The sequence below is a fragment of the Xyrauchen texanus genome, chromosome 2, assembly GCF_025860055.1.
Source record: "Xyrauchen texanus isolate HMW12.3.18 chromosome 2, RBS_HiC_50CHRs, whole genome shotgun sequence".
Classification (NCBI taxonomy): domain Eukaryota; kingdom Metazoa; phylum Chordata; class Actinopteri; order Cypriniformes; family Catostomidae; genus Xyrauchen; species Xyrauchen texanus.
Genome location: NC_068277.1, coordinates 15,247,716 through 15,262,072, shown reverse-complemented (window position 1 = coordinate 15,262,072; position 14,357 = coordinate 15,247,716). Strand labels below are relative to the sequence as shown.

At 36.8% G+C, this 14,357-nt stretch overlaps 1 long non-coding RNA gene across 1 annotated transcript; it reads left to right on the top strand.

The window, feature by feature from the left end:
• On the top strand, window positions 1-13,660 carry LOC127618767 (uncharacterized). Its single transcript, XR_007967490.1, has 4 exons — window positions 1-658; window positions 2,717-2,795; window positions 4,224-4,450; window positions 13,144-13,660. It is a non-coding gene; the product is annotated as an uncharacterized LOC127618767 (long non-coding RNA).
• Window positions 13,661-14,357: the final 697 nt, after the last annotated feature.

Genomic DNA, 14,357 nt, shown 5'->3' with positions numbered 1-14,357 from the left:
ACCTTTTGCAGATTGTGGAAGCATGACTATGAATTGAAACAAGACATGGGAATGTGGGCCTGTGAGAGGTGATGACTGCATGTGGGCCCAACCAGCCAAGTGAATTGCTGTTGGTATTTGGGTCTAATAATTATAATTAAAGACTATTAGCCTACTAGAATGGACAAAATCTGGTTTCTTTGAATGGAAACACGTCAATAATTCCAAAGGCGAACATTTGAAACACATCCACATAGAGATTGCAACTTCAGGCCAAGAGTAGATTAGGCAAAGATCTGGGAGATCTGGGTGTTTCTTCACCACGGGGCGAGGGTTGGGCGAATCCCATCAGCCTTTTCAACACTTGAATTGTTAACAGTATTTACTGGTCTATGAAAAGAGTCTTGAGTCCATTAAATGGAATTAGAGTGTAATTTATTTGTCTGGTTCATTACGCATTAACCCTGTTTTCGTTTATTAGGTCAACTTTATGAGATGGTCTACTGTCTTTTTTTAAAGCGTTGATAGGAGGAGGTTGCTGTCTTTGGTTATCTAGCTGTATGAGTGATTATCTGCCTTCATAAAGCTAGATAACCGAAAGTAGAAACGTCCTCCTTAACTGCACAGTGGACAAGTTCACAGTGGAAGAAGTAAACGCGGGAAACTGTGAGAGCGTGAGGTAAGCAGGTCCCCATACAAAATGTGAGTAATAGCTACAGGCCATTTAAAGATCTGCGATGTAAACTAATAAAATCTTGCGTAGATCACCGGGAATGTTGCAGCTTTAGGCTATATATATATATATATATATATATATATAAACACATCTACATAGCTTTTTCTTTTCTAAATGTAGCCTATATATGGTCACATTTTTCGTAAACAACGTCGTAGCTAAACGTAGCGCCTAAAACACAAAATGTCTGAAAAGGCTATAGTAACACTAATAAAAGCTGTCAAATTTGGTAATAAAATAGGAAAATTCCTATCTTAAGGGGAGACAAATGTTGTGTTCGATGTATTTTATATAGGCCTACTTATATTTCACGAAAATAAAATGCAACGATATTTACAGGGGGAAATGCAGTCAGTTTTCTTTTTCACGTTTATTTACATGCTTCACAATCGAGTTGTTAGTGTGTATGCCTATTTTGTCTTTTATATGTTACGAAAACCCCTTCAGGGGCCAATGGAAATCTTTGTCAACAATGTTTGGCGCTGTTAACTCTATAACTGAATTCGTTTGTAATTACCCAGCGGCTTTTCACGAATTAGATGAATCAGATGTCTCAAACAATTCAACCTACCTTTCACCATTTGTTATCTTTACCTCAACAAAGCAAACAGGCATTCCTGACTGGAGAACAATTGCAAAAATGAGGCCTACACTACAGTGCTCAATTGGGCGTGTATAGAGTATCTGAACAGCTTGGACAGGGCCACATTAACTGGAATTAATCGAATGATCTATTAGGCTTCTGAACATTTCTATAGCCTACTTAAGTTTTCTCACGATGCCATATTTAGTCACTTCTCTATCAATTATCAACGACAAATAAGCGTAAAACTTCTCCTCCCAAAACATACATGTAGGCTACAATCACACTGCTGAATATATTACCTCATGCTCATCCAGCCTCATTGTGCTTAACCAAAGGTAATGACAGATCACAACACTGAAGCTGGAACTAATGCATGAAGCCGTATTGAAAACAAGTGTACTCGTAGACTTTCGCATAGGACTACAAACCTAGATGTGGTGGTGGCGGCGTAGTGGACTAAAGCAAATAACGTAATCAGAAGGTCGCTGGTTCGATCCCCACAGCCACCACAATTACCTTGATCAAGGCACTTAACTTCAGGTTGCTCCGGGGGGGTTGTCCCTGTAATCGTTTTGAATAAAAGCGTCTGCCAAATGCATAAATGTAAATGTATATAGCGCCGTAAAACATTGTGTAATCTTATCTGGAAAAAAATTAAGATGAAAAAAAACGTTAGAGCTGTAATCACTTTAAAAGCTCCGCGTCACGTAGAAGTGGAACACAACACACACAACACACATTATTATTGCCTGTGTGGTTTTACTGAAGCATAAGTAGATTTAAAAATACTCAATGCTTAGTTGACCAGTAAATGAAATAAAAAGAAGGACATAATATATATTTTTTGTAGGATAATTAAGATTGTCATACCTAAAGAACGAAATTGAAATCCTGAGAGGACAAAGAAAAATACATAGCATAGGCTATCTACTCTATATGTAGGACTATTTCTATATGGGTTGCCTGGTTAAGAAGTCTTTGTTTTTTATGCTGTATGCATGCTATAATTGTATAGGCTACACCAAATAATACAATGTGAGCCTATACATATACAACAGTATATAACATGCTTATATATATAATCAGAATGTACAAACCCTGCACATAGTAATAATAATAATAATTAATGATCAAACATTGTGTTAAACTTTCAAACTGGGATAGAGATAGTGTAGAACAAAAAGTTATTGCTCTGAATGTGCAGATAAGATTTTCTTTTCCCAAAATGTTCCACTTTTAAAAACAATGTATTTCACTTGCCTTGTGTTTTAATTTAATCATTATTGCATAGCTGTCATTTAATTATTTGTAATGTCAAATATTTAAAAGTTTATTCTAGCTGGCAAGTGTATGATTGGTAAATCTTAATACTCTGAATATTTTCTAATTCTGGTGTCTTGTATTACTATTTTCAGCTTAAGCCTCTTAAACACACAATGTCTTTGTGAGAGGCCAGAGGACTGGAGTTACAAGAAGAAGAAAAAAGACCATCTGGTAAGTGCAATCACAGCTTAATGCATTGCAACATTGTAATTAGAACAATTAGTTGTAGAGATACTCTGTTACTGCAGCTAACACACACAGTAAATCAGAAAGTATGCTAATCAATGCATGCAGTTGAAAAGAGCCAAATGCAAATATTAATCCACAATCAAGTCGAAACTCACTGTGTGCATCACATGAATCTTTAATCAGAATATCTATCTATAGAAAACCTCTCACTCTCTTTGTGTGTGTCTAGTGAGCTTGTAAATGATTAGTTTGTGGCTGCATGACCTAGATCTGAGATAAGTTTTTCTTCTTTATGTGTCTGTTTTTTTTTCTCATCACTTTTACAGTCATCCACCCACCTACCGCCTGCCCATGATCCTCTATATACTCTGTCAATCTGTCTAGATAACTGTATGTCATATATATTTAGCTTTTATTGGCATTTGATCAGTTTAACGTTTACGCTGGCAGCCCGTAAATACATTTCTTTAAAGTGTTTTGTAAAATGCTGTATAGTGTATATTTGTACTTTCAAAAGCATATTAGACAGAGGTTGTGTAGTTGACACACAACGTTAACAATGGCAAGAGCTCGCTAACAGTTCATAATAACGGAGGATAACGCACAAAGCATTATTATCTCAATAAAAAGCCCTAATATCATTAAGTATGATCCATATAAAAAGAATGAAAATCAATCTAAATCCGTATGTATTTTAACATGGTCAGGAATATGTCATTAGTATGACTTCAGGACATTAGGCCAGAGGCCTCAATGCGACAAATGATCAGAGAGAGGAAATTATATGTCTGTCTCCATCTCGATAATGATAAGAATGTATGGGCCACTATCACACTGGATATTACTTTATGTAAAATTAATGTGAGCAAAGAAATTCTGTCATCATTCATTAACAATGATCTTTTCCAGCTAAACTGGTTATCCAGTTCAATTGAATAAGTTTATGCAATGAGATTATGGGTGGACAGCAATTGATGTGGGCTGATTCAGTATACCTTCACAGTGACCAGCATTGGCAATGGCACAAGTTGGCTATTAAAACACAAAAGTCAGGGGTGCATGCCTTTGCACAATTCGTATGACCACACCTTGAGTGTCACACAAACTATTTACATTATTAATGTTTGGATTATCTCCCGCTGGAGAAGTTACTTCACTTAAAATACAAAGAAATTATTGTTAACTGATACCATTAATATTACCTAAAGAAATGTTAAATAGCCGTTTCCAAGGCATCTGCTTTGGCAGTGATAAAAGGGGCTTTTTTGTGCTTTATTTTCTTGTTTCCCCTTAGCAACTGCCAGCCATTTACACTCCTTTTGGAGCAAGAGCGGGAGTGGGGAAAAGGGTGCAATTGTCCAAATGAAAGAAAAGAAAAATAATAGTCAACCCTCATCCTTCTCCTACCAGCTCCCCTCCCTTCGTCAACGGAAGCATTTAGTGCCATCTGTGCCCCCAGAGAAAAGAAAAAAGAAAGTGAGTGAGAGCCTACATCCCAAGTGCCAATGGGGACAAAGAGGCTGCCAGTTGCCACGGACCACCAGATGCTGGAAGACTGAATGAGGGGTGTGCTTTCAGGAAGCCATCTTGATGGATAAACTGGCTGCTGCTCTCTAAAATGGCTGTGTTGGCATGAGGTAGGCTGCAACGTTGCCTATATCAGACCAAGCTACCACATTATTCCGACCACACAGCACTGATTTTAGCTCGCTTTCATATCAATGTCCTCCAATGTGATCTCACCAGTTATCTTGGCACGCCATTTGAAATGTAAAGCACACAAATATCTATGTAAAAATTAGACACTTGAAAAGGACCAAACATGTTTCATGTTCAGTGGGTAGTCGTTGTTGTCTTCAGCTTTGGCCATTCAGTCATTGGCAGAGTAAGATTAGGCCCTGTTGCCAGGCTTTCAGCTAAAATAATTTTCTTTGAACAAGAAATATCACACTCTGATCTCACCGGACTAATTAGAAAATAGCACCTAAGTACCCCGTTATCTATACGCACACACTCAGATATACACAAAGACCCTCTGATTTGTAGCAAGCTTTAAACTCAAATTAATCTACCCTGCTATACATATTTTCATATGAATGAGAATCAAAGTAGCTATTAGTAATGATCAGTTACTTAACTGGAGCTTGCATATGTGTCCGTAAGTGTACAAAGTGGTCTACAAAACAAAGCTGAACTAAATAATGAGACATGCCAGTTCAATACGGATGCCCCACCACACAACTATGTATATCAGACTTTGTGACAAAACCAAAAAGTGAGTGCTGCTTGAACTCACGAGAGACGACTCAGTTTAAATTAATTTAACTTCAGCATCCCATTGACCAACCTAGACTGAAGAGCACTCTGCCATTGCTATTGATTTGTGTCTGCTGCTTCTGCATTAATTTACTACAATAGGTACCCTCACCAGCTTATATCATGCAATCTACCCTAACTTTAATGAAAGAGGTCTACAGACACTCACTGTGGAATTCCCACTCTGCCATGTTTTTAATGATGTTTGGTGCTCTCCCAAAATACCCACAGTTTGTATCATTAGCTGGTCAGTGCTTTGGTCACTGCGCTAAGTGTGAAAAATATTGCATCAAACGTTCAATTCACTAAGATGTTATGTGGGGAAGGAAATTTACTCAGGCCTCTTGGTTGCAGAAAGCTGCACATTGAAATGAATGGAAGGCACTGAAATGTACTTCAAAATAGGAAGGTGACTAGGTGCGTCATAATGGGTTGCTGATGATATGCAAATAGTCTATGGATTGCTAAAATTCTGAATCCGATTAATTAGAGCACACGTATATTTAACATATTTACTCCAGGATGACACATTTGCTTTGCTTAAGACTTAAACTAGAAACGATAAAAAAAAATTAATAGGTGTAAGTATACACTGAAATGTACTGAAATGCGAAGACCAGACAAATGAATGCGACATCCACTTATTATTTAAAGCCACCGAATCCTCCTCATAAAAACGTTTGTAAATAGGCTACTTACTGAACATGGAAACCTTGTCTGCTTAAAAAAAGACCCCGTTGTCCATACATTCGTCAAAATCATCGATTAGCACACTGCTAACATAAACAAACGATTTTAAACGAGCATTTTGTATAGGAGTGTCATTTTATCCGAAAAGAGGAGATATGGCAAAAATAGCCCGTCAAAATAAACGTGTAAAAAAATCACTGCAGTACGGATGGTGTCCGTGAGCTTACAAATAAAGGAAACAATGATGCAAGCGCTTCTGTTAATGAAAAAGAACAGACAAGCTCCGCATATTAACATAATTGCATAGGAACAAGCAGAGAGGACTGAGCCCCCAATTAAAGGCGCAGCAGCGTTTTATTGCGGGCATGTGGCAACGTTCTATAATTTGAATTTTTCAGTTCAATTCGAAACTGAATTCCGGTTGTGTTTGAAAGCATGAACACTGTAACATTTTAAATATGTATGTGTTCTATCTAAGTCCATAATGCTTTTTGTAGATATCAGAAATTGCAATGAGAATTTCTGCCTAAACCTGCCTTTAGAAATTTCCAGGTTGGAATACACTCTCAATATATGCTATATCTTGCATGCTAAGACACAAAGCAAATGCACAGTGTGAAATGGAAAACATGTCCACAATGTATGCAAACACACTACAAATTACAATGTTTAAGCAGGGGCATTTGTTTTCTCATATTTGCATGAGGCAGACCAGAACGACTCCTATCATAGGTACTCATTCTTAAAATAAATATCTGGAGGTTATATGCTCTTATTGGCCCTAAATATGCAGGGAAATTAAGATTACACACAGTGAACTTGTTAAACAAAAAATCTGCAGATTTTGGACATAATACAGCACCTCTGCACCTGTGGCAGTCGTTATATTATTAATATAACAATGGAATGGAAATGGTCTGTGTAATCTATGTACAACACTTGATTTTCTACTGAGGGTCTCTATTTATGACCAAATACATTTAAAACCACGTTTTAAATGTGTCCTTGGACAAAATAGTACCCTGGAAATGAGGGGCTGTAGCTGTACCTTTAATAGAGAATTTCTAATTAGGCAATGTATCTTGGTGTGAGGGGGAGGGGTTTCATCCCTCTGCATCTCAGGGTTTTATGTAAAAGACCTTCACTGCTTAAATATCTTAGACAGGGCCACACAACTAATTGTATACCCTTGAACAGAGATCCTAACACAGTATTGCTACATAGCAGTGTTGCATCTGTCCATGACTTTATGAAATAAAAGCTGTAGAAGGTTTAACAACAAATTTGTGGTTTATAGAAAATACATGTGTGTATTGAATCCTATAAATGTGGTTTATGTAGACATTTCTAGTGACCCCATAATTCAAATAGCTTAAAAAACATACTTAACAATGTTTTTTGTAAATGTAAAAATGCATAACGTTTTCTGTGAGGGTTAGGGTTAGGGGTAGGGTTTGGAGATAGGATCTATAGTTTGTACAGTATAAAAACCATTATGTCTATGGTGAGTCCTCATAATAATAGCCGCACCAACATGTGTGTGTGTGTGAGTGTATGTGTGAGTGTGTATTTATCACTTTGTGGGGACCAAATGTCTCCATAAGGATAGTAAAACCCAAAAATGTTTACATTGTGGGGACAATTTGTCAGTTCCCATGAGGAAAACAGCTTATAAATCATACTAAATTATATTTTTTGAAAATGTAAAAATGCAGAATGTTTTCTGTGATGGTTGGGGTAGGGTTAGGGAAAGAATGTATTTGTACAAAAACCATTATGTCTATGGAAAGTCCCCATAAAACATGGAAATCCAACGTGTGTGTGTGTGTGTGTGTGTGTGTGTGTGTGTGTGTGTGTGTGTGTGTGTGTGTGTGTGTGTGTGTGTGTGTGTGTGTGTGTGTGTGTGAATACGAGCACTCGGGCAGAGGGAGTGGATGCTTGACAAAGCATAATGTGACTGCTGTAGAGCAGTGGTTGAAAAGTGTTAATTATGCCGCTTGGCATGGTGCCAAACCCCATACCAGATTTTTCCAGTTTTCAATATGCAAATCATGAGCTGAACTGTGTATTGTTTTTGTGGTTTACCAATACCTCTTTGTGTTTTTCAGTCAAACAGAATGTGTGTGTGGAATATTTGAGTCCATATACATAAAGGTTATTTATAATGATAAATGCTATTTTTGTTCTGTTTTGAATCAAGCATGCTATTCAGTACAAAAGCTAGAGAATATTTGTACCCTATTGCTCAGCTTTGTACAAATTACTTCTACTAAATTCTGGTGATTCAGCTGACCAGTGAAAATCCTTTTCCTTGTCATTTTTTATTACTTTCTGTGTGATAGCATCTCAACTATATGTGCTTTATGTAGATGACAAATGTGGATTTTTAGGTATGAATATGATTACATATTTTTCATGAACTGAAAAGGGCAATTCTTGTATATGTTAGGAGTCTGGGTGATATTTAACTGTTTTTAAATTTAAGACAAGGTCATTCACATGTGTTTTATTTGTGAGTGTGGGATTTTGTCTATGGACAAAAGAGTCAATGTCAGAGATTAGAACAGTTTATAGCCATCCTCTTTTAATAAACACCCAACCCAAAATTACAACACAAATCCAACTCATACTGGCAGGCTTCCATACCAACACTTTACAGTATATATCATAATGCTGTTCATAAATGTTGATTTGACATGTGTTAATGACAAATCTGCAGCTGTAGACTTTGTGTTGGTAAACAGTTTGATTGTGTTCACATTATTATTCCAGACCCCTCTCCTCTTCTACAATGGAAGCATTGTACGGGGAGTACTTGACGTGGGTCCACAGTTCCCCCTGTTTCCCACCATTGTCTGTATGGATGGAGAGCTAGAGACAGTGGAGGGTAATAAGCTGAGAAAGATGCTCAGGCCCAGACAGAGCCAGATGCCTAAATTAGCACCCAAACCCTAAGAAACATTCCTCAGGGAATGGCTGAGGATAGGGCTTTATTTTTAGTCAGTTCATGTGTGGCAGAGTGTGAGTATGCTTGTGCAGAAGAGTTTGAATTGCACAATCATGTGTGCTTGCACAGTAGATGTAATCGTCTCCGTGATGTGGTTGCAGTGGCAGAGTGTTAGGCTATTGTACAACAGATTTTCATAGTTTACATCGTTTGAGGCCAATGCAAATTAGCAAAGTGTCCACCAAATAATTTTTAAATACTAATTTGTCTTAGGTTATGCAGTTTTATGTATTTATTTATAATATGTATGGGATCACCCCCTAATACTCATGAAATATAATGTATTGTGGCACACTTGCAGCAAAGAATTTGGAAATTATAATGTGCTTTAATGTGTTTGGTATATATAGTAGGACCAAATGTGAGAATACACAAAATCAGTTCAAGCTGAATTTGAAGGACAGTTTGTTCCTCTCCCCCTTCTGCCAGGGCACAGCAGTTGGGCAAGCAATTAATTAAAGATCCATTACAATATATTACCCAGTAAAATGGAGGCAGTAATACAGAAAACCAGAGGGAAGTTTTCCCTGGGACAGAGACAGTATTTCACAGTAAAAGGAATAAGGAATTATTTATGCTAAATAAAAATGATGATTTCAGAAGAGTTGGAGGACTTAAAAGTGATACATAGAAGCACTAATCCAGTAACTCAGGTTTACTGAATTTGACTCAAACACACAAGATAAATGGGGAGATATAAACAAATGACATTAATAAAAACACTGATGAAAAATGAGATATGGATAGAATGAGTGTTTGGAGAATAGATGTAATAAACAGGGGAGGGCTTTTACTGTCTGGCTCAGTCTATGGCCCCATGTGGCAGTTGCTGCAGCTGGCATGTTAATATCAAAGGCCTATGGGAGGTGGCTATCTGGGAATATTTGTCTGGCATACTAACAATTTTCTCACCATCATATGTCATCTTTATGTCCAGTATAATGCGATTTTACAGATTTATTTCTAAAAGTCTGTCTGAGACTCATGCAGTGCTGATTTCATTTTTTGCTATTGTGATAAAAACTTTCTGCCTGGTTAGATTTGGAAATGTGATTTGGAGATGTGTAAATAGTGGAAATGGCTCCACTGTTGCATTTTTTAGGACAGCTCCTACATGTCTGAATTACGCCTTATATAGAAACCATATTTTGTGTTTTTCATTCAGAACTGCTTTTTAGGAAAGGATGAGAATAAATATTGTTAATGAAAAGACCACAAGAGCAGAAGAGCGTTACGAATACCTTTCAGGACTGGTCATAACTGTGAAATGAACAGTGGGGAGACCTGACATAATCAAGGGATGCACACTCAGCCTATCACAGAAGCATCTCTTGGGTTTATGTTAAAGATGATTGTGTGTTCCCTCTTTCCCCCTTGTGGATACCTCAGCTGTCGATCCAGTCTTAATCTTGGAATAAACACGATTATCCTGCAAAGGGTTGTTCTCAGCTTTATTTCAGCTAAGGGGGAGCTTTGAAATTGAAATTCTGTAGTGAGCAGAATAGCATCTCAGAATGCACAACAATGTCGAGCCTTGAGGCAAATGGGCTACAACAGCAGAAGACCATGTCAGGCACTGTATTAGGACCATAGTGTTTCTTAGTATAGCCTCAAAAAAGTGTTCAGTGAGTATAGCTTCAAAAAAATTAGGTCACTTTCACTGTCTTTCAGTCTTAAAATACTTTTTTTTTTTTACATGGCTTTTTGATACAATGGAAGAGTAATGCTGATTGTAATGCTGGATTGTTGTTTGAATTAACTGACTGGAGTTGGATTAAGAAGTTCTTGCAATTTACTTTGTAGTTAAGTAATGTTAGAGATGACCAGTCCTTTTTTTTGTACATTCTAAAAGCAGCCACTTACAAGAACATTAATTACCGTATCATGTAAGGGAAAGACTTGGAATTAAAAAAAAGGAGAAAGGGGACCAGGGAACACTTAAATGTTCAACATGGTCAGACCATTATAAAGAACCTTGAGATATAATTATCCTCTCTTTAATGCCTTGTTCCACGTTTTCCACTTGACATCTTTAAACAGGAGAAGAATAACCATCACTTTTAAAGATAAAAAGGGCATTTATATTGAAATATACAGTATTTAAAACCTATGTGTCAACATATTGAACATTTGTTGAAAATATTGAAATATCACAACATTGTTGATCTATGATTATCTCTTTTTTACTTTAAAATGTTATTTCATGTGAAATTTAATTAGTCTAACTTTTGCAATACATATGGAAATATTGTATAAGGACGTGTGATCCTCATTATTAGTAACAGAGTCAAGTTCAAGTTCATTGTCTGTGTGGGAGCCTTGCCAGACTGGGAACTTCTTCATCCACCCCTGTGAACCAGCTCACCCCCTGTAACCCACACCCTATCTGCCCCTCCTATTATTGTTTTGGTGGGCGGCTGGATGGGGCTCTCCACTCTGTGCCGTTGCTAAGGGAGAGAGGGCTGTCTGGCCCAAAAATGTGCTGGTGAAAAGGCCCGCCTGTCAAAGTGTCTGAGGGAAGTCAGGCTGGTTGGCTCCCCCATACACACACACTCACACACGCTCTCTTTCTCTCTCTCTCACACACACACACTTTATATAAACAGACACACACCATCTCTAACAGTTGAAGTGTGTGGGGTTTTCAGACTTTCAGACCCTGGGAATGGCAGCACTTTATATTCATCAGGCCCTTTGCCCCCCCCCCCATTTAAAATGTCTCGTCTACTTTCATCCTCATACCCCCCTCAATGCAAGTTCACTCTTCTATAGAAAGACGTATGTAAACATCACACCAGACCTTGGAGTTTTTAAAATAAAATATCTAGTATAGTATGGATTTCCCAAAATCTATCCTGAGAACGTGCTTTCCCAGCATGATCCCACAGGAAATCGAAATGAAGCCTTGTTTTATAGGCCTTTACACCATCAAGTGGACAGTGCAGCATGTTGTGAGGATACCAGGGATTTCTGAATATGATTATGTTTCTCTTACTGTATAATCAGCGTTGCAGAGCGATGCATTTTGTTTAGGGTATTAGAATGTTATGAAGGGCTCCGTTCCCATTAGAGTGGGATAATTAGTGAGAGTTGAGAGAGAGAGTGTGTGTGTGTGTGTGTGTGTGTGTGTGTGTGTGTGTGTGTGTGTGTGTGTGTGTGTGTGTGTGTGTGTGTGTGTGTGTGTGTGTGTTTTCTTGAGGTCTCATTTAAGGCTGAGGATGAGAAATGAGAAGAAAAGGCCAGTGAGGGGATATAAAAAAGAAAAAGAAAGAAACCCCACATTGTAGAGTCACAGAAAGAGAGAGGGGGCTGAATGAGGCAGTGGGTGAAAATTGACAGAGAAAAGGTTCTTGTCAAGTCTCACGCAGGGATTAAATTGTCCATAAACCTCTCTACATATCATTTGGGAAAACGGGTGATGGCATTGGTACACATCGTACACAAATTCTAAGGGCATAGAAAAACAAATACAGTCAACGTGTTGCATGCATTACTCTTGGCTTACAACATTTGGTTTACTAACTGCATTATTTTGAGCAATATAAAAATCATCAAAATTATCTCAACATGTCATCCTCTTTAAGACTGTAATGTCCACTAAGCTAAGAGAACATACTGATGTAGTAAAATTGTAGATTAATACCTATAAATACACACACGCACACAAACAACACAATATTACCCCGCACTGCCATTTAGATAATTGATTGTTCTCATTAAAATAAACAATTCAAAAAGTCACCAAAATCGACTCCAATCTTTACAAAAGCTCCAACATTTGGAATTTTAATAGCTATGAAAACACATAAATCCACTTCCATCATTATACTGTAAATATGGCTCAAAAGTGTGTTTTGCATTATACTTCAGGCCACCATTTCCATAGTGACAGGGCTATTAATTCTGAATTATCTAAACTGTCCTTAAAATATTTCTAGATTTATCTGGTATGCAACACAGAAAGAGGAATGTTGTCGTTTGCTATTCATTTATATTCTTTTGTTGATCTGATTGGATAATTTGTAAAGAGATTCAAGAGAAGTATTTTTATTCTCCTTTTAGTGAATTCTCAGAATCTATAGGATCTATAAGGACAGATTCATTGGAAAAAAATCTCCAGATATTTGCTTCTAATATTGTTTTTCATTATCACTTACTTAAATAGCATTACACCATTAAAATAACACAAAGGAAATCAAACAAGCTTTTGCACTGAAGATTTTGCACATTGCTGTTCATGACAAAATGTTGTCTAGTGATTTGTAGTGTGATATTGTTACTTAAATTGATATCCTTTTTTCCCTTTTATGTAACCAGGCTCCTGGAAATTATCAAAACTGTTGAAAAGGGAATAAAACAATTGCTGTCATCAGCTGCCAGAGGACATTAGGCTATTTTTGACTCAGATGGTCAATAACAGCACCTCAGGAATCCAGCATCTCTTCGAGTTGGTTCACTGAGAAAATTAAACAAGCGGATATTAGAGACGAATCTACAACTTGCACTGATAAATTTAACTGGGTGTTGTATAATCATTGCTATAAACTGAACAGAATAATGACAGAAAATAATGTGCCTTACTATGTGAAATGTTTACAATGAAAATGTACATTATTTAAAAATCTCTCTTGGTTGTTAATGTGAACGACTCAAATGTGATCTATATTTTAAATGTACTTTTAATGTCTCCTTGTCTTGCATGAAATGTATGCACTTTCTTGTTGAATATACATCCATGTAAATGTGCCTGTTTCATTTAGATCGATGTACAGGAAATTGTACTTAACAATCAGGATGTTATGCATGGCTTATATGTTTAATAAAGGAATTATATACAACCTCTCTGCACGTCTAATGCTTTTTGTCATACTTATAATTTTGTATGATCATGTGATGTATGAAATAACCCCATTAAACTGTAAAAACCTTTTGAGTCATACATATCTTTGATAAGATGAATACATCAACCACAGCTTCACATGTGTCAACAAGCTATTTTGTAACCACACCAGCATGACTGTTTCTAGACCCCGAACTCTTATCAGCACCTTGGATAGCACACATTAAGTTGACGTGGGAAAAATAACAATACCAATGAATCATCTCTCTTATTGATGCGGAGAAAATATGCGGAAGCTTCTCTAGAATGAGTCAGCTCATCTATGTGTGGTGTGATTTGAGTAATACCAGAGTATTTTTAGGTGATGTGTGTTTTTATTACTTTATGAGAATGAATAAGCTAAATATCAGAAATGCTTATTTAATTCATGTCAATAAGATTTGCTTGATTGGCAGGCTATTTGTGGAGTCTTTCCTTTAAGTGAGATTATTTGAAATATTCGTGATGCTGATCCATATTAAATGAGTTTCCTTTGTTTCACACATTAATATATTAAAGAAAATAGGCTAAATGATTTGTAACATGTGAAGCCTGTAAAAATCAGTTAACAGATATTTTTATATTCTTATATTTCATTTAGGTAGTATGAATGTTTTAGGCATTGGTTTAAAAGAACTATTATATACAGTAT